This window comes from Acomys russatus, chromosome 4, assembly GCF_903995435.1.
Source record: "Acomys russatus chromosome 4, mAcoRus1.1, whole genome shotgun sequence".
NCBI lineage: Eukaryota > Metazoa > Chordata > Mammalia > Rodentia > Muridae > Acomys > Acomys russatus.
Genome location: NC_067140.1, coordinates 19,633,421 through 19,655,174, shown reverse-complemented (window position 1 = coordinate 19,655,174; position 21,754 = coordinate 19,633,421).

The following is a 21,754-nucleotide window of genomic DNA, read 5'->3' as shown; positions in this document are numbered from 1 at the left end:
ATGCCCCGGCCCCAGCACAGTTCAGCAAGGTATCCAAGCTCAACAGCTGGGATGCGCTCAAATGAATTATTCACGTCCAGCCTGTGTAAATGAGAGTGCATAGCCACACGCTCCTGAGTCGCACAGGGTGGTCATCTTAGACCCTCTGACCTCAGACACAGCACCCCCAGTGGTTGAGGAAAGGGCTCAGGGGCTCATTTTTCTATTATGGAGGCATTTAAGTTTTGCTAAGTGCCTGAATAGTCTGTCTGAACTGTCTTGATTGACAGTCACTGTCACACCCTTGGGGAGAAAGGCTGACATTCAGAGGAGGGATAGGAAGGGAAGAAAGAAGGTGAGACCAAAACAAAAACAAAAACAAAAAGCAAAAAGCTAGACTGAGGTCTCCAGGAAAGTGTGTGAAGAACAAAATTAGCAATCAGCTGACCCAGCAGACAGCACAAGGCAACATTTTCTCACTAAGCCAATAAGCCATCACGAGCAAACCGGTGGGGTTGGTTTGTTTTGAAACAAGGTTGTACGGTCACACACTGTCCTCACTGAGACCTTCCGGGCCCTTCCTTAACATGCATGAGTCAGAGCTGGCTCTGGACCTCGGGGATTGGGGTCATGTGTCAGGCAAAATCCTCAGAAAGGCAGAGCTGGAAGTCGGTGACTCACCCACCTGCACTGTGCCGCCATTCCAAACACCTGGAAAGTATGTGGCTCTCGCATGGGGCTGGCATCGACCCAAAGGGCTCTGGGACAGGACTGCCTGCTACTTCCGGGGTTATGTCCCCAAGCTGTGGATCTGGCTGAGTAAGTAAGAGTGGAAAAGGTAGTCGGGTGCGGTGGCGCACGCCTTTAATCCCAGCACTCCGGAGGCAGAGGCAGGCGGATTGCTGTGAGTTCGAGGCCAGCCTGGTCTACAAAGCGAGTCCAGGATGGCCAAGGCTACACAGAGAAACCCTGTCACGAAAAATCAAAAAAAAAAAAAAAAAAAAAAGAGTGGAAAAGGAGAGGTAGCAGGGCCAATAGTTCAGTTGGTCAGTGTGGTTTTAGTGAACACCTACTGTGTGCCAGGCACTATGTCTAGGCACTGGGATAGTAGCCCCATGGCCAAGTTACCATCCTCCTGAAACCAGTAGTTGGAGAGAGTTAGCACACAAATCAATATTGAACATGTAAGATGCCAATAACTCTTAGCCAAGTCCAAGGTGGGTGTGGTGGTACACAACTGTAGTCCCAGCATTCAGGAGGCTGCAGTAGGAGGATAGCTCCAAGTTCAAAGGCAGCCTGGACTACAAAGAGGGGCCTTCTATAAAAATAAAAATAAAAAAGTAATTAATAGATAAGCTGAAGCCAGGGTTGGAGAGTGACAGAAGGTGCTGCGTTGGGGGAAGACTGCTTCGAGATTGTTCTAGAGAAGATACTGTCAGTGTTGTAGGTCAGAGTTCACGCAGCACGCACACCTTCATTTTTCTCAGCCACCCAGGGTCCTGATACCATCATGACCATATGGCAGCTGGCAACGTACTAGTTACTAAGGACTGACAGTAACTATAAGACATAACATTGCTATCCTGTGTTAAATCTAACAGGGTGTGTCTCGTTTTTCTTTCTTTTTAAAATTGTTTTAATCATGGGTGTACGTGTGTCTGCATGTACGCTGCCAGGTGGTTGGCAACACACAACTTTAAACCCAGCACTAAGGAGGCAGAGGCAAGCAGATCTCTGAGCTTGAGGACATCCTGTTTTACAGAGTGAGTTCCAGGACAGGGTTACACAGTCTCAAAAAATATGTATGTATACATGTGTCTGTGTGTACATGTGTATATGTGTGCGTGTGTATGCAGTACCCAAGGAGGCCATAAGGGGGCGTCAGAGTGGAGTTTGCAGGTGGTTATGAGCCTATGGAATCTGGGAACTAAACTTGGGTCTTCTGCAAAAACAGGGCGTTCTCTAAACCACTGAGCCATCTCCAACAGCTCTTTTGTGTAACCGTCAGTTCCTCTCTTGTTGATAGTTTTGAGACAGGGTCTCACCTGTAACTCACTGCCCTCTGGTCCTCCAAAAGAGCAGCAAGTGCTTTTACCCAAGGAGCTGTTTCTCAACTTTCAACCCCAGCCATAACTTTTAAAGAGGCTCCACACAGAGGGTGAATCAGTGAAATGATTAATTTAGACTTTTGTTTCATTGGGTTTTTACTTTTTTTTTTTTTCTTTTTTCTTTTTTTTTTTTTTGACAGGGGTGCGGGGACCGCAGTGGCAGGGTCTCATGTGGTCCAGGTTGACTTCAGACAATCTGAACCAATGATGACCTTGAACTCCTCACCACCCTGCCTTCAGAGTGCTGGGTGGGTGACACCAGGCTCCATTTGTGCAGGGCTGGGGATGGGGTGCAGGGCTCTGTGGGTCGGAGGCAAGCACCCTCCCAATGGAACCCACCTCACACCGCCAGTTGCCATGTGCTTTCTGGGCACTGGAGAGTGCTGAAGAGACAAGATGGCATGGACTAGATTTAAAAAAAAAAAAAAAAGACGACCTGGCAGAAAACCGGTTTAACGTAAGCCAGCTTCCTGCCTCCGCTCCTCAGTTGCCAAGATTGCAAGTCTATGCCACTCTACCTGGCTCCAGAGTCACAGAAGAACCGGAGAACGCAATTGTAACCGACCCCCCACACCCCCACCCCCGGCATCATAAATACCTCAGAGATGCACTGCAGACATCTGCTTGTGCTGCAGTGGGGACCAGAGCATTCCAGACCAAAACCACTGAGTGGGCACCTCGGAATCAGAAAGCGTTCCTCCCTGGAAAACTGGGCCTTCCCATGGACTTCAACTAGAGGTCCTAACGTGCTTTCAGCTCTCTACCCACAAGTCCTGGGGAGCACCATATTTGGAGAACAAAGACACTCATGACATGTCATTAGCTTGCCATCAACATGACAAGAACACTTTCTGGAAATCATTGCCATAGTACCTGTGATGATGACTTTTGAAGAAGGTCATTTCAGAGCAGGAAGGTAGCAGGGAGAGGTTTACAGTGTGTGTTATACGATACACTTAATACAAAAACCATTTGAGGTCCTGGGATGCTGGGCTCTTGTCTCTGAACAATGTCAGGTTGACTATGAATTCTGAAACAGTATAAGGGGCTCTGCTACTTCACAAAATGAGCAGAGCATTTGGGGTGTAGTGATGGAGACAGAAAGCCTGGATATAATGAAATGCAACTTCTCCAAGGAGGAACAGTGGGAGACCAGTGTGCCAAGGACTAGGGCCTCCTGGCTTTAGCCAAAGTAAGGAACCAGAGTCTCTTACACAGGCTCATAACAACTGTCACTTATTTTTCTTTTTTCAAGATTTATTTATTTACTGTGTAAATAAATACTGTGCTCTGTCTGCATGTACACCTGCATGCCAGAAGAAGGCGCCAGATCTCATTATAGATGGTTGTGAGCCACCATGTGGTGGCTAGAAATTGAACTCAAGACCTCTGGAAGGACAGCCAGTGCTCTTAACCTCTGAGCCATCTCTCCTGCCCCAGCTGTCACTCATCTTGTCCCAGCTCTACCTTCAAGGACACCGCAGTGGATATCTGAAGCGGGTATGGTAGGGGAGGGGCTAATGAGGCTCCACCCCTCCCTGGGAATTTATACACAGTTGTCAGTAGCAAGGAGGGGAGAGGTTCGGCTTGGCTACAAATCTCCTGAGGATGGTTGCTAGGGGTGGATCGAGGAGGATGAAAGAAAATTTCTTCAGTGATTTAGAATGTCACTGTAATAACCCTCACTTGTAGCCAGGCGTGGTGGTGCAAGCCTTTAATCCCAGCACTCCGGAGACAGAGGCAGACGGATCGCTGTGAGTTCGAGGCCAGCCTGGTCTACAAAGGGAGTGCAGGACAGGCAGGGCTACACAGAGAAACCCTGTCTCAAAAAAAAAAAAAAAAAAAAAAAAAAAATATATATATATATATATATATATATGTGTGTGTGTGTGTGTGTGTGTGTGTGTGTGTATACATATATGTCCCTCACTTGTGCTCCTATAAGTAACCCTCATGGAAGGCACTGAGTCACTAAAAATACTTAAAAACCAAAACAAACAAACAAAAAAACCCATGAAGGCAAAAGGGAACTAGTTAGGAAGGGAGTCATCACCAGGAGTCGGGGTGGGGGGCAAACGGGCATTTCAGTGAATATGACCAAAATACATTATATACGTGTATGAAAATGTCACGATAAAAACCCATTCTTATGCCTAATATTATGCTTAAAAAGATAAAATACAAAATAGTTCCTGCTTTTTAAAAAATTAGCACACACAATAGAGGCTCCCCCTTTGCACCCCTGAGTTGGTTTGTCAACTTCCCCTGCCTGGGATTTGGTCAAAAGTTAAGAGTCTGTGATGTGATGCCCGCTCCCCCCCCCCCCCCCCGCCAGCCCTCCTCCTCCCCTTCCCCCCTCCTCCCCTCCCTCCTCCCCTCCTCAAACAGCCACATTCTGTTCTTGTGAACTGCACCTCTGTGGTCAGAAGTGACATGGCTGTAATTTATGGTACCAAGTGGGAAAACGCGCCTATAGGTCACTCACAATGAGGGTTATCACCACCTGCTTAGGATGGGGAGTTTGTAAAAGACACACAGTCTGTCCTCCTCCCCGGAAGAAACCCAATCTGGACTCTCACCCAGGAAGGGGGTCAGTATCTAGCAAGCACATTCCTGGAGCAGAATGGCTGGTTCCGTAGAAGCACATCTCCCACATCAGAGCAGTTTAGGGGAAAAGTACTGACAGCTCCTCAGAACCCAAAGAAAGCAAGCCCCAGCTCAAGAACACGCCTAGTGCAGGCAGGGTGCGGTTCCTTCTTTTACCGGAAGTTGTACACTCTGCAGCAGCAGGGTTGGGCTCCTGGAATTGAAACTTGTGTTCTCCCATCTAGAAACAGAATATTTAAGATTCTTGAAATATTTTGAGCATCCTAAAGAATTTTACCCTCCATTGATTACACTTAAACTGTAATCTTAGAAAAGCTTACAAAGTGTGCCCTAAAACAAAGGGCTGAGTATCTAATGTTGGGCCCTACCTGCTGATAATGAGAGAGAAAGTGAGTCTTTAGTTGTGATCTGGTCAGGAATTTGAAAACCCAAATAAACACACCCTTCAGGAAAGAAATGAAGCAACAGAGTTTGCCCAACTCGGGCGAGCTTAGAGTGTGGGCAATTACTCCGTGTATCCTCAAGTCTCTAAATAGAACTACACCTGGAAAAGGAACTGGTTTTGGCTTGAGTACCAAGCAAGGTTTAAAAAACGCAGTTTGAAGAGCTGGGGCATGGCAGTGCATGCTGCAGGGGGAAGCAAGAGGGTCAGGAGTTCAAAGCCATACTCAACTCTGTATCAAGTTCAAGGCTAGGGGAGCCAGGGGAGACCTTATCTCAGATAGACAGACGAGTGGAGAGATGATAGATAAGAAAGATAGATGATAGATAGATAATGGATAGATGATGGATAGATAGATAGATAGACATTTAGATAGATAGATGATAGATAGATAGATAGATAGATAGATGGATGATAGATGATAGATTGATAGATGATCGAAAGTAAATCAACAAATCATAGGGCTGTCAAGATGGCTCCAAGTAAGAGTGTTTGCTGTTAAACCTGATGAGATCAACCTTCAGAAAGGAGAGAACTGACTCCACCCACTTTGAGGCCAGTCTGGGCAACACAAACCTCTGGGTCAATCAATAAGAACTTGCTCTTGGAGCCGGGCGTGGTGGTGCACGCCTTTAATCCCAGCACTCGGGAGGCAGAGGCAGGCGGATCACTGTGAGTTCGAGGCCAGCCTGGTCTACAAAGGATGTCTCGAAAAACCAAAAAAAAAAAAAAAAACTTGCTCTTGGCTTCTGTCGGTCAGCTGCTTCCCTCTTGCTCTTCCCCCTCGTCTCTCCTCTCACGGTCTGGCTTAGTTTGCTACCCATGTTCAGCCTGGACTCTTCCCTTTGTCTACTTTTTTCCTTATGTCTACAGTAAAAATCTTTTCCATACTTTAAAAATAAATAAATAAATAAAAATTTTCTTTTTTTAAAAATATCAGAATTTTCTGGAATTCCCAGTTGATCATTCAGGGTAACCTGGTAAGGTGACCAAAAAGCCTAGTTTGCTGAGTGCTCGGGGTTTCCCTAGGATGTGGGAATTTCAGTGCTAAAACCAGGGAAGTCCCAAGCCTGCCAGAACCAGGTGGTCACCATGTCACTTCAGGAAACAACCGGAAGCCCCAGATCCCCCTCTATTACAGAAATCTTGGTCCTACCTGGCTATTCTCCAGTTACCCTTTTTATTCATTTGGGTTTTTTGGTTTTTTTGGGTTTTGTTGTTGTTGTTGTTGTTTTTGCTTTGTTTGTTTTTTTGAGACAGGGTTTCTCTGTTTAGCCTTTGATGTCCTGGCTAGCCTCAAATTCACAGTGATCTGCCTGCCTCTGCCTCCCAAGTGCTTGGATTACGGGCGTGCTCCACCACTGCCCAGCCAGAATTTTGATTTTCAAAACAGTCTTGTCAGCTGTGAATATCAGACTCTCTTGGCAAAAAAAAAAAAAAAAGAAAAAGAAAAAGAAAAAGAAAAAAAGCCTGACATTGGTAGCTCATGCTATAATCCCAACACTTGGGAGGCAGAGACAGGAGAATCTCTGTGGGTTTGGGGACAGCCAAGTCTACAAAGAGTCCAGGATAGCCAAGGCTACACAGAGAAACCCTATCTCAAAAAAAACAAACAAGCAAACAAACAAAAATCTTTTAAAGCCTATGCATATGTGCAGGCACATCACAGGTGGGGGTCAGAGGCCAGCCCTTAGGAATCGCTTCTTTCCTGCTACCATGAGAATCAAGCTTGAGTATTAAGTGTTTTTAATCAAACAGCCTCCTGTCAGAACTGTCATTGGCTTCATCTCTCTCTCTCTCTCTCTCTCTCTCTCTCTCTCTCTCTCTCTCTCTCTCTCTCTCTCTCTCTCTCTCTCTCTTTTTAGACAGATTTGAGCCTATGTAGACCAGGCTGGCCTTGAACTCACAAGTGATCCACCTGCCTCTGCCTCCCAAATGCTGGGATTAAAGATGTGCGCCACCATGCCCAGCTGGCTTCATCTTTTGAGAAGTCTTTACTGATGGTTAAAAATCTCTAGTCTCGAGTTAGGCACCTGTAATTCTAGCACTTCTCTTTGTGGGCTGAATGCTAGTTCTTCATTTCAGCCATGTAGTTAGTCACAGTTCAGTTGAGAAGGTTCTGTCTGGGGCTGTTTAACCCAGAGAGCAGGCATGGAACATCAGGGTGTGTGAGCGCATGACAGAGAAGACTTCACCTAATGGTGAACAGAGGCAGAGGGGAGCCGCTCCATCCAGATAGACAAACAGAAAGCAGAGGAAACTCCTATCTCAAGCACTTTGGCTAGACTGGCTCGGACCATGCAGGAGTGCGGTTCCTGTCAGATTTAGGGAGGAAGATCCCATGCCCCCAAACCACCACCACATGCACATGAACATATAAATAAAGTTTTGTTTTGGTTTTCATGATTGAATAAAAAACCATAACAAACCAACATAGTGGTGCACACCCTTAATCCTAGCAAAGACAAGTGACTTAAAGGCTGTGAGTTTCAGGGTGGGCAGTGCTGCAAACAGAGACTGATTCAAAATAAACCAACTAAACAAAGCAAAAAAACCAAGGAGGGAGGAAGGAAGAAAGGAAAGAAGGAAGGGAGGAAGAGGGGAGGGAGGGAGGGGAAGGAAGGGAGCAAAAGCTACCTGCAACTCTTACAGGGAAAGGAGACACTTGAGCAGAGGTGTTGATAGTCCACAGAGCTTGGCTGATATGCTCAAGGCCTTGGATCCAGCAGGAGGAGGACAGGGGGGTAAGAAGGTAGAAGGGCAAGGGGAGGGGGAGATGGGAGGGTAAGAAACTGGGAGGATGAAAGACTGGGAAAGCTAGGAAGATGGGAGGGTAAGAGGGGGGCATAATAGCCGGGTGGTGGTGGCACATGCCTTTAATCCCAGCACTCGGGAGGCAGAGGCAGGTGGATCGCTGTGAGTTCGTGGCCAGCCTGGTCTACAAAGCGAGTCCAGGACAGCCAAGGCTACACAGAGAAGCCCTGTCTCGAAAAAACAAAAGCAAAAAACACAAGAAGAGGGCATGGGAGGGTGGAAGGCCAGGAAGATGGGAAGGTGGGGGATGGGAGGGCAGAGAACAAGAGAGGATAAGTGTGACCATTTTGATGCTTAAGGGAGATCTGAAACCCAGGAGATGAGTTAAAGCCGCGTTAGTACAAAGCTGGGCCAGACAATGAAGCAGGCACAGGGCCCTCCTGCACCTCTGAGCTCCTCTCTCCCATAGCACAAACAGGGAAGCACCAAGTTGCCCCTCAAGTCTCCATTCACTTTACCACAATCAGGGTTTTGTCTATAACTTCCCTGACCAGCACTCCTCACCACAGAGTCAAAAGCCTGGACTCCTCAATCCTTATGAGCAAGAACCCTGAGCTGAGCCCAGATAGCCCCCGTGGACAAGCGCACACAAGAAATGAGATTATATGGCACTAAAGGGCTGAAATATGGACAGTCGCTATGGAAGAAATAAGCCTCTTTTGCTGGGGGGGGGCTAATTTTTAATTTAAAACAAAACCCCCAGAGTCTCTGGGCAAAGTCCTTAAATACAGGAAACACTAGCCAAGTGTTAGCTACATACCTCGCAGGCACAATGGTTCTTTCAGTAACAGCAAAGGCGCTCTAGAAGGTTCTACATAATTTTATGTAGTGGGACACCACACACACACACACACACACACACACACACCATTGTTAATCCCTACTGAAAGAAGGACACTGGCACGAGGTCAGGCTACAGAGGAAGGACCTACAAATCCACCCTTCCTCGATTGCATTTCTTTCTTGGCTGTGTAGGGAGGAGGGATGCCACAGTTTGCTTGCAGAGGTCAGAAGACAGCAAGCAGGAGCCAGGTCTCTCCTTCCACCATTATGTGGAAACCAAGGACCAAACTCAAGTTATTGGGCTGGGTTGAAAGCACATTTCCCCCACTGGGCTGTCCCGCCTGCACAGCAGCAGTAAGCCTTTGAGACAGCACAGTGCGTGCATAAAGCCGCACACAAAATATGCAATATGCACCGCGTGGCTTCAGCAGTATGAACTGTGCAGAGCATATCTACAGAGACAGACAGTGGCGTGGTCATTGCCTACGGTGGGCGTGAGGTAGAATAGTGGCGAGCTCCAGCGAAGATGTACGTATTATATCTTTTTTTAATTTATTTATTTTATTTTTGAGACAGAGTTTCTCTGTGTAGCCCTGGCTGTCCTGGAACTCACCCTATATACCCACCTCTGCCTCTGCTGGGTCAAAGGCATGTAACAGCACCACCCACCTCGAAATACTTGTTTTTAACTGTTGAGCCATCTCTCCAGCCTCTCTTTTATTTTTATTATTTATTTATTTATTTGTTTGTTTATTTATTTCATGTACATGAATGCTCTATCTGCATGTACACCTGCAAGCCAGAAGAGGGCATCAGTTCTCGTTGTAGATGGGTGTGAGCTACTATGTGGTTGCTGGGAATTGAACTCAGGACCTCTGGAAGAGCAGCCAGTGCTCCTAATGGCTGAGCCATCTCTCCAGCCCCTCCTTTTTCTTCTTACCTAGGATGATCTGGAGTAAGGTCAAGACTAGCCATGGGAGGAGCTGGGTGAGCAGCGCTGTTCCTGCCAAGTCCGTAAGCACAGGCATTAAATGCCCATTACCGTCTGGCTCTGGCTAAAGTAGCCTCAGCCTGCGCGTTCTAAGCTTTACCCAGAAGAGTCGTCTTCACAGTCAACTCAAATACCACCCTTAAAGTACTCGCCTCAAGTCTGTAAACTAGGGCTGAAGAAAGGCTCAGCAGTTAAGAGCACTTGTTCTTGCAAAGGACCCCAAGTTCAATTCCCAGCACCCACGTGGCAGCTCACAATCAACTGTAACTCCAGTTCAAGGCAATCTGAGACCCTCTCTGACCACTGCAGGCATGAGGTACACACATGGTGCACAGACATACATTCAAGCAAGATACTCATACACATAAAATAATAACATAATAGTATATTAAATAATATCTTATAATTTGTTATAGTATTAAATAATATTTTAATTAAAAATATAATTTAAAATTTTAAAAATTAAATATCATTCAATATATTATTAAATAATAATAAAATATTAAAAATAAATGTTTAAGTAGCCTGGGGCCAGAGAGATGATCCAATTGATAACATGCTTTCCATGCCAGCATAAGGTCCTGTGGTAGATTGTCCAGCCCCTACAGACAAGCTGGGCGCAGCCAAGCCTGAGGATCTGAGTTTGATGCCTGGGTCTCACACGTGGAAGAAAAGAACCAGCTGCTCACACTTGTTCTCTGAACTATACACAGGCACACATAGCTCACAGGAGTTAGGTTCCAAATACCGAGTTTTCCAAAGAATAGAAACTTCTTCCACGTGCATGAATTTACAGGAAAGCCATTCTACGTTAGGTTACTAACAAGCATGCAAAAAGTCAACTATTAGCCAGGTGTGGTGGTGCACACCTTTAATCCCACCGCTCGGGAGGCAGAGGCAGGTGGATATCTGTGAGTTCAAGGCCAGCCTGGTCTACAGAGGGAGTTCCAGGACAGCCAGAACTAAAACAGAGAAACTGGGACTGGAGAGTGTTGGGTCAGTGGTTAAGAGAACCATCTGCTCTTCCAAAGGTCCCCAGTTCAATTCCCAGCACACACACGGCAGCTCACAACTGTCTGTAAATCCAAGATCTAACACCCTCACACAAATGCACATAAATTTAAATTTTTTTAAAATATATTAAAAAATAAATAAATAAAACAGAAACCCTGTCTCAAACAAAAACAAAACAAAAAAAGTCAACTAATCAAAATAGAAGGTTACAAAAGAATTTTGTTTGTTGGTTTTGGTTTTTTGAATGGTGTCATGTAGCCCAGATTGGCCTAAAACAGTGATGACACTGAGCTCCTGATCCTCCTGCCTCCAGCTCCAAAGCACTAGGATCAGAGGCATTGCCACTATATCCTGCTAGGGATAATTTGAAATATAACTTTGATGTCATGTCAGATCTGTGTGTGTGTGTGTGTGTGTGTGTGTGTGTGTGTGTGTGTGTGTGTGTGTGTGTGTGTGCAGTGCTAGGAATTAAGTCCAGGTCCTGATGTATACTAACTAGGCAAGTACTTTTCACCTCCAGCCTCAGATATCTCTGGCCTTACACTGCGTGCAGTCGTTGCTCAGCCAGCCTTATCAGCTTTCATCCCTCCAGCAACCAGCCAGACTGAATGGTTAGTAAACCCATCTTCCAGCCTAGACAACAGAGGTGCAACACCAAAGGCTTAATTCGTTTGCCTGGAATTTGCACGCCAGCCTAACAGCTAAAGAATGCAATTTTCCTCTCAGATGTCTCCTCTCGAGTAAAGCCACAAGAGCTTGGAGTCCAGGACAATTCCTGGAAACATGGAGACAAGTGAAAGTCAACTCTTACCACATTCTCATTTTAATAATAATTAAAAAAAAAAAATCTGTTTTCTGCATTGCTGTTTTGTCATATTAAATGAGCAAGTCACCCTTGGCACTGGCCACTTGACTCTCCTGTCACCTCTTTCCTTCCTCCAGAGGTGCTGTCTTTGACCCCCACAGCCTAGTAATGCCACTTAACCACATGACATGATTTCGGGGGGGGGGGTGTACAGGGGGGAAGGGGGGGAAATCTGTGCTTCCTCCTAACAATCCGAACCTTAGGCTTAGTGTCCCGGGATTCTCATTTATTTTCAGTTCTTCTCAATCTTACTTATGGTGCTACAAAAGCATCCTCCGCTAAATACACCCCAACATCCTTACTGTTTGTTGGGCTCCCAGTGCTAAGCCCTAGATGTGCCCTCTACCCCCAGCAAGGAATTCCCCCAAATAAATCACGATGTGTAGGACAATAACAAGTTCAGAGCCAATCCCTAGAATGCAAAGGAAGCAGTGGAGGTAAACACTGTTTATCAGGGCCCTGTTTTCCCTTCTAGTCTAACCCCAGAGGATCTCTTTACAGGAAGTACAGCGCTTCACAGGGCACCTCATTAAATGCTGATTTATTTCTGACTTTTGTTCTGTGGCCTGGCCTGCTGGGTACATGCCTTCAGTCTTTCCTCCTTAACTTTGTGTGTGTGTGTGTGTGTGTGTGTGTGTGTGTGTGTGTGTGTACGGAAGTCAATGTCAGGTGTCTTCCTCTGTAACTCTACTCTCTGTGTTTTGAGCTCAAGTCACTCACTGACACTGGTGCTCACCCAACTAAGCTAGACCACCAGCTAGCCAGGAAGCCCCAGCCATCCTCCTGTCTCCGCCTCCCCCAGCTCTGAGGGAGCACACTACAGGTACACTCCCCAGCTTCCTACAACAATGCTAGGGATCTGAGCACAGGTCCTTGTGCTTACACGGATGTGCCATCTTTCCTCCTCCTCCTACTCCTCCCAGCTCCTCTCCTTCCTACCCCTACCCGACTCTTTCCAGACCTCTCGTTGCCTTTCTTTTATCTCAGACGCCTCCAAACCAGAAGCTGCGGATGGGTCTGCTCACTTCTGGACCCTTCCCTCCTGAGTGATCTGGAGCAGGAATCACACCAGATCTTGATAGGAGGAAGCTCGGGATAGCCCACTCCCCCCTCCAACCACCTCCCCCCCCCCCAAACAGCTGCTGTGTAGAAACAACTCTAGTGTTTAAGGTTTTCAGTGTAAACAGCTCCTTTGCAAAGCAGCCTTTAAAGTGGCTTTAGGGGACAGGTTTGAGAAACTGTACACTTCTTAGCTTCATCTATTTCCTCCTTCTTCCAGGGAACATTTAAATTGTCCTCCCTGCCACTGTGCTGCATTGCACTGTAATTAGCACGATATAAGCAACGCAGCCATAGCCACACCAGATTACCCATCAGGGCTTAATCTCGTGAGAACAAAGGCATGCATTCACTTTGCTCCAAAATCCCAGTGACTACACATAAACACGAGTAACTCCCACGCAATCATATGATTTTTAAAATGTACTCTGATAGAGGGTGGCGAATGTCTAAAAATACAAAAGCGAGTACCACGTACTCCCCACTACTGTTTCTCACTCCAAAGCCATCTTGCTTTGGCAAGAAGGCGGCCATGAAAGCTCATGCCTGGGATCCTAGCACCCAGGAGGCTGGGAAAGGACTGCTGCCTGGAGTGGGAGGACAGTGAGTCGCTGTCTCAAAAGACAAAGAGGCAGGGTTCAGGAGAAATGGCTTGGAGCTTGAGAATGCTTGTCGAGCTGGGTGGTGATGGTGGTGGCGCAGGCCTTTAATCCCAGCACTTGGGAGGCAGAGGCAGGCAGCTTGCTGTGAGTTCGAGGCCAGCCTGGTCTACAAAGTGAGTCCAGGACAGCCAAGGCTACATAGAGAAACCCTGTCTCGAGAAGACAAAAAAAAAAAAAGAAAGAAAGAAAGAAAAAGAAGAAAAGAAGCTGGTGTAGTGGTGCACACCTTTAATCCCAGCTCTGGAGAAGGCTGGTGGCTATATATAATGAGACCTTGTCTTAAAAGAGAAAAAAAGAAAAAAGAAAAATGAGGGTCAGGCCTGAAGCGAGATACTCTGTGGATAAAGGCATGGCCACTGAGCTTCATCACCTGAACCCACATGGTCAGAACTGATGCCCCCAAATTTTTCCCTGACTTTTGCACACATAGGTCATGGTTTCATGTACACACACTAAAAATGAAATAATAATTAATAATAATAATAATGTTCAAAAACTCGAATATCTTTTTTTTTTTAGACAGGGTTTCTCTGTGTAGCCCTGGCTGTCCTAGACTCACTATAGACCAGGCTGGCCATGAATTCACAGAGATCTGCCTGCCTCTGCCTTCCGAGTGCTAGGATTACAGGCATGCGCCACAGTGACTGACTTTTTTTTTTTTTTTACTTTTCAAGGCAACTTCTCTATGTAGCCCTGGCTAGTACTCACCCTGTAAACCAGGCTGGCATCAACTTAGAGATCTGCCTGACTCTACCTCTGCTGGCATTAAAGGCATGAACCACTACACCCAGGTTAAAAATTAAATCTTTAAATATATATGTTTCATATATCTTTTTAATATATCTGTAATATGTTATTTACATTTAATATTTAAATATGTGCAAAATATTAATATGTTCATACATGTACGCATATAAATATGTATGTATGCGCACATGTGTTTACATATATGCATACATACATAATGGAGAGTATTCTTGGGCCAGCAAGGTAAGAGATGTACAGCTTGACACCCTCCAGCTGGTTGTGTCTAGGGCACCTTCTCCAATCCACGCCTTCAACCAGATTCTTTAACCAAAAGATAAATATAAGGCAGTGATTAGTAAAAACCCTGTCTGGCTTACAAATGCCAAACTGCCAATAGCAAACAGTGTTAGCCATGAAGTCTGCAGTCCCTCTAGCTCTCCTGGAGGTCTGAGGGAAGCCTCATAAAACACACGCCCACTCTTCTTCCGCCTCCGAGTCTTTCCTGTTGCATCGGGAAGGCCAAGTGTCTGAGTTTTTAAAGACTGCAACTGTTGCCAGGTTTGGTGGCCCACGCAGATCACTGTGAGTTTGAGGCTAGCCTGGTCTACAAAGTGAGTCCAGGATAGCCAAGGCTAACACAAAGAGACCCTGTCTTGAAGAAACAAAAAAAAAAAAAAAAAAAAAAGGAAAGAAAAGAAAGCTGGGCGTGGTGCACGCTTTTAATCCCAGCACTAGGGAGGCAGAGGCAGAGACAGAGGCAGGCAGATCGCTGTGAGTTCGAGGCCAGCCTGGTCTACAAAGCAAGATCAGGACAGCCAAGGCTAAACAGAGATACCCTGTCTTGAAAAAAACAAAAACAAAAACAAACAAACAAAAAAAAGAAACACCAAAACCAACCCAAAAAGCAACAACAACAACAACAAAGCTGCAATTGTTGTAAAAAAGAAAGAAAAGAGAAGTAAAGTCACCTTACCAAATTTTAGGTCTGTTTATTATTGTGTTTTTACTGTGAGTATGGCCAAGCCTTTTACACAAGCTTTGCTTTCTGTTCAATGATATTAATTACATTCTTGTTCTGCTGGGTACAGGTACCCTAGCACACAACCAGCTGGGATGTATCCATCTGCAGAGATTCAGGGAGATTTGAAAGAACAAGCAAATGTATCAAAGGAGGGAGGGGAAGAAATGAAGAAAATAAAGACAGCACTCCAGCTTATGGGACACATCAACCGTGTTTCCTGAAAAGATAAATGATTTGGTAATGAATAGATCCTTTAGGCCATAAAAAAAATCCATTTATTTTCTTTTGGATTTGAATAGAGGGATTTGCATTTTTCCTGCACAGTTCCATTCAAATCAGAATGCAGAGCAGCAGTCTAGCATACAAGCAAACTAAATAATAACGGGAAAGGGGCTGTACTCTTCATAAAAGCAAAATTCAGAGTTTGGAAGCATTGCTGTAGGAAAAAGCAGACGCTGGTACCAACACTTACTGTTGGAGAAGAAAATACCGCAAGGCCGGCCAGGCCACCTTCGAGTCGCGCTAGACGCTGGGCGGTTGCGCTTATTCAGGAAACTAGGCAATGTGTTTATCTCAGAGAGAATCTGCCATGTCTAAAACGTCTGCTACTCTGACAGCAGCAAGCTACATCCTGAAGTCTATTTGTACATAGAAAGGGACAACTTAAAAAAAATAATAATAAAAGCAGTAGAATCAAGATTCTTTCCCCCTGAAAAGAACATAAAAAATGTTTTAGGTACTCGTTGTTTTTGTCGCTCCCTAATCCCCTGCTCTTCCTGGCTGTCACTCTTCCCTTCCCCCACCCCACGTGCTCCAGAGCCAGGATTTCAGTGTCCCTGGCCACCACCTCTCTACTCCTGCATGGTTTTCTGAACATGAAGAACAAAGTACGAGCTATCAGGTCTTTAAAACAAAACAAAATAAAAACAAAAACTAGAAGGGAGGAATACGCTGCCACAGAGAGACCTGCAGTGCACGCGATTCCAGGTTGAAAAGGTTGTGGCGACTCTAAACACCTACTGAGGCCAAACAGGTAAGGGGCGGAGAGGCAGGCCCGCCCTGGCAAGGCAGTGCACCTGGGCAGGCTGTTGCTCTCACCAAAGCCCTTCACGGAGGCTGGGCTCCGTGTGGCTGGAGGAGCGCACGTTTTTTATGAAGGAAAGGCAGAAAGTGGCGCTTCCCTGTAAGGGTTTGCCTTAGAAATTCTGAGCACTACTTTCAGGCTGTTTAAACACCACCTAAGATGAACAAAACCTGATGGGAGGTACAGGTAGGCCTCGGCTTGCTGTCCCGGATTTTGGAGAGCCTGAGGTTATTATAAAGCATGCACTTATACAACAGCTTGCCTATTAATTGCCCCTGAATAATTCTTTCTCATTAAATTCACTGACTGCTAAAAAAAAAAAAAAAAATTCACTGACTGACAAAGCTGTAGTGTGCTTCAGTTCAGTTCTGCCACATGACATTACTTCATCCAATTTGGTGTGTGTGTGTGTGTGTGTGTGTGTGTGTGTGTGTGTGTGTTGGCCTCAAACTTGCTATAAAGCAGGGCTACTGCCAGGCTTGGTGGCACATGCCTTTAATGCCAGCACTTGGGAGGCAGAGGCAGGTGGATCACTATGAGTTTGAGACCAGCCTGGTCTATAAAGTGAGTCCAGGAGAGCCAAGGCTACACAGAGAAACCCTGTCCTCGAAAAAACAAACAAACAAACAAACAAAAGCAGGGCTACCCTTGAAGTCCTATTCTTCCGCTTCTATTCTCAAGTACTTGGGATTACAGGTATTTGTGCACCTCCACACCTGGAGCTCTCAACTAATAAACACGGCACTCATGTGCACACACACACACACACACACACACACACACACACACACACACACACACACACACACCCCTTCCCTCAGCCAGGCCTAGTGAAACCAGTCTCAAATTATTTAATTATCATTTGTATTTTCTGTGTGTGTGTGTGTGTGTGTGTGTGTGTGTGTGTGTGTGTGTTGGGAGTGATGCAAATCAGGCCAACCCTCAGCAGGCTGCCCTCTCCTTCACGTGGGGAATCACAATCAGATCAGGCAGGTGTCAGACATGGGTAGCACAGGTGCCTTTACTGCCTGAGCTGTCTCTGGAGCCCACACTGTTTTCCTTTCCTTTCTTTCTTTCTTTAAAGGTTTGGGTTTTGTTTTGTTTTGTTTTTTGTTTTTCGAGACAAGGTTTCTCTATGTAGTCTTGGCTGTCCTGGACTTCCTTTGTAGACCAGGCTGGCCTCGAACTCACATCGATCCGCCTGTCTCTGCCTCCCAAGTGCTGGGATTAAAGGCGCCATCTCATCACCCCATTAATAGAATTTTGCAGATACTGGAGAGGTGGCTGGCTAGTTGCAGAGCCCTGGCTGCCCTTGCAGAAGACCTGGGTTCAGGTCCCAGCACCAGCTCACAGCCACCTGTAACTCAGTTCTAGGGGATCTGATACACTCTTCTGGTTATCCTGAGCAACAGACGTGCTCAAATATTCATGCAGGCAAAACACACATACACATAAAAACACATTTAATATCTTTTTGTTTTGTTTTTGCTTGTTTTTCAAGACAGGATTTCTCTGTGTAGCCTTGGCTGTCCTAGACTTGCATTATACACCAGGCTGGCCTTGAACTCATAGCGATCCACCTGCCTCTGCCTCCTCAGACCTGGGATTAAAGGCGTGCACCACATTTAATATCTTTTTAATTTGAGGGTGCTATTTTGAGACAGGGTTTCAGTGTATAGCTTTGGCAGGACTGGAACCCACTATGTAGACAAGGCTAAACTCAAACACACAGAGGCCTGCCTCCTTTGTCTCCTCAGTCTGGGACTGAAGGTGTGTGCTACGACAGCAGAAAAGTTAAAAATCTTAAAAAAAATTTTTTTTTCCAACAGGGTCTCACTGTGTAGATTTATGGGCCTAGAACTGACTATGTAGACCCTACCAACTAGCTATGTAGAGCTTACCAAGCCAAAATAAATAAATAATAAACAAAAATAAATAAACTCTAAGAAACATATTTGGAGACATATTGTAGGGATAGACTCTCAGGGGATTGTAATGTACCTTGTGTTTTCTTTTAAAGTTCAATTATGAGGCCGGGTGGTGGCGGCGCACACTTTTAATCCCAGCACTTGGGAGGCAGAGGCAGGCAGATCACTGTGAGTTCGAGGCCAGCCTGGTCTACAAAAGTGAGTCTAGGACTTCTAAGGCTACACAGAGAAACCCTGTCTCAAAAAACCAAAAGAAAAAAGAAAAGAAAAGAAAACCCAAAAAATTATAAATAAATAAGTGAAGTTCAGCTCTGTTGGTTGTTTTTGTTTTGTTTTGTTTCTTTTGGTGTTGTTGTTGTTGTTTTGTCAAGACAGGGTTTCTCTGTGTAGCCTTGGCTGTCCTGGACTCCCTTTGTAGACCAGGCTGGCCTTAAACTCACAAAGATCCTCCTGCCTCTGCCTCCTGAGTGCTGGGATTAAAGGCATGCACCACCACACCAGGCTAGCTTTGTTGTTCTTAAACAAAAACCTCTTGAAGCCCAGAAACAATGCACACTGTGACTGAAAAACATCTTATTAAAAGAACTGAATTATAGGGCTGGGTGTGGTGGCGAAAGCCTTTAATCTTAGCACTTGGGAGGTAGAGGTAGGTGGATCTCTGTGAGTTCGAGACCAGCCTAGTCTACAAAGTGAGTCTAGGACAGCCAAGGCTACACAGAAAAACCCTGTCTTGAGAAAAAAAAAAAAAGAACTGAATAATAATTTTCACAACTCCACTACTGCATTGACTCCACTCTGAGAGACAGCCCAGCTGAGGTTTCCTGAGGGTGGAACGCTCCTCACTGTTAACAGCCCTCACGCTGATACAATGCTTTTTTTTTTTAAATTCCCCTTTCTTTCCTTGGCTTGAGCTACTCATCAGGTCTTCTGTTTTGTGTGACTCACTTCTGAAGCCACATCTACAATAACCGCGAGACTGAGTGGAAAAGGAGGGCCAGCAAAAAGGCTCAGAAGGAAAGGCACTTGCTGCCAAACCGGAGGCCCTGGACTAGACCCTTTCCCCGAAACCCACATGATGGAAGGAGAAAACCAACTCCTGCAAGTTGACCTCTGACCTCCACGTATGTGCTATAGAGAGCAACCTGCCTCATAGACACAAATAAACAGTAATTAAAAAAAAAAAAAAAATATATATATATATGGTTTATTTTTATGTGATGACTATTTTGCCTGCATGTATGTGTGTGAACCACGTGTATGCCTGATGCCCACAGAGGCCGTAGAGATGTTAGAACCCCCGGGACTAGCATTTACAGATCGGTGTGTGCTGCCTGCCATACGGGCACTGAGAGCCCAACCCAGGTCCTATCCCTGCTAATCCGCAGCTGTTCTTTTATTCCTTTCCCACTGTCTCCTGGGCAGGAGTGTGTAAAGATTGCTGCATACAGGAAAAGTCAGAGAGATAGGACTGAGGGGAGCGGGGAAGGAGGAAGGGAAGAAGCAGAGAGGAGATTTGCAAGGGGGCATGCTTTTTTTTTTTTTTTTTAAATTAACCTATTTTATTACATCGGGTGAGGTCTATTTCCGGACTGAATCCACCCTATCTTGATGGATTCTGGGAGTGGTGATTGAAGTGGGAAAGTATCTGACACATAACCAGTCATAAAAAACAGTCCAGCCTTGATTCAAACTGATACATTACCACAGCTGGGGGCTCTAATAACAGTGTTTCTTTCTTACCACCATGGAGGCTGGAAACACAAGGTCTTCGAGGATCCTCTTCCAGGTTGCACCCAGCTGACATCGCGTAGCTCCTACAGGCTAGAAAGATAGCAAGTTAGGGCTAGGCGTGGTGGCAGAGGCAGGCGGATCGCTGAGTTCAAGGCCAGCCTGATCTACAAAGGGAGTCCAGGACAGCCAAGGATACACAGAGAGACCCTGTCTCAGGAAGAAAAGAAAGAAAGAAAGAAAAAGAAAGCAAGTTAGGTCTACTCTCCCCCATCCTCCCCTCCCCCACTTCTTCCTTATCATCACTGTCTACATAAGATAGGGTCTCATATAACCCAGGCTGGCCTCAGACTCACTGTGTAGCTGAGTATGGTGTTAAACTCTTGGTTCGTCTGCCTCTACCTCCTCAGCTGCTGGGATTGCAGCCAGGGGTCGGCACCATCAGTCTGTCTGCCTAGGAGGGGACACTAAACCCTTTGAGGAGGACCCCACTCTTGGCTGCTATATTGCCTTCTATCTACAGGCACACCATCACATTGGAGATTAGATTTCAGCATACGAACTTTGGGTCCAAAGTCCATAACTTGTAACAATGAGTTCTTTACAAAATCAGTCCCTTATGTTGATGGCTGTCTAGAGTAGATTGCATTAAGACAGCCCCAGAGCAGGTTGGGTGTGGTGGCACCTGTTAGAAATTCTAGCACTCTGGAGGCACAAGGTTGAGGCCAGCCTGGTCTACACAGCTAAACCTTATCTCAAAAAGCCAACAGCAGCTAGGCATGGTGGATCACACCTTTAATCCCAGCACTTGGGAGGCAGAGGCAGGCAATTGTTGTGAGTTCCAGGCCAGCCTAGCCTACAAAGCGAGTCTAGGACAGCCAAGGCTATACAGAGAAACCCTGTCTCGAAAAACTAAAAAAAGAAAAAAGAAAAGCCAACAGCAAGCTGGGGAGAGGTCTTGGTGAGCTTGGCAAGCTTGAGGACCCGAGTTCAAATCCCCAGTACCCATGTTAAAACATCAGCTGTGGCTTCTGCACCAGAACCCCAGTGTTGTGAGAAGTGTAGGCAGGAAGATCCCAGCCTAGCTCCAGGTCCAGGAGACTCAAGCAGGGAATGGCACACCCTCTCCTGGCCTCTGACGGTACTGCACCCATGTGTACACATGCCCTCCCACAGACATACCCACATGCACCTAATAAAGCCTCAAATAATTTTTGAAAAATACTACAAGAACTGAGCTGGAGGGATGTTTCAGTGTTTAAGAACACTTGCTGCACCAAGGCATGGTGGCCCCTGCCTCAGCAAAGCAAAAGAAAACAAAACAAGCACTTTTTGCTTTTGCAAAGGCCCCGGGAGATTGGGAGATTCAATACCCAGCGTAGACATGGTAGTTTATAACCATTCATAACTCCGACTGCAGGGCATCCAGTGCCCTCTTCTGGTTTGTTTGTTTGGTTGGTTGGTTTTGTTTTGTTTTTTGGTTTCTCGAGACAGGGTTTCTCTGTGTAGCCTTGGCTGTCCTAGATTCACTTTGTAGACCAGGCTGGCCTCGAACTCACAGCAATCTACCTGCCTCTGCCTCCTGAGTGCTGGTATTAAAGGTGTGCACCACTATGCCAGGCCCAGTGCCCTCTTCTGACCTACATGAGCAGCAGGCACACATATATACATACATACATACATGCAAAATACCAATAGACAAACATAAAATTAAGTATTAAAAAAAAAATTACAAGAACTCCTAAAGCCCCCGAGCTTGCTTATTTTACAGCTGAGAAAATGAAAGCCCAGAGTAGCCAACCAAGTTGTTCAAAGTCACACAGCTGTGAGGAGAAGGCAAGGATTAACCACAGATCCTCAGACTCAAGGCTTCAGACTCTAAATCTAAAAAGCTTTAATGACAGTAGTTCAGTGGAGGCAGA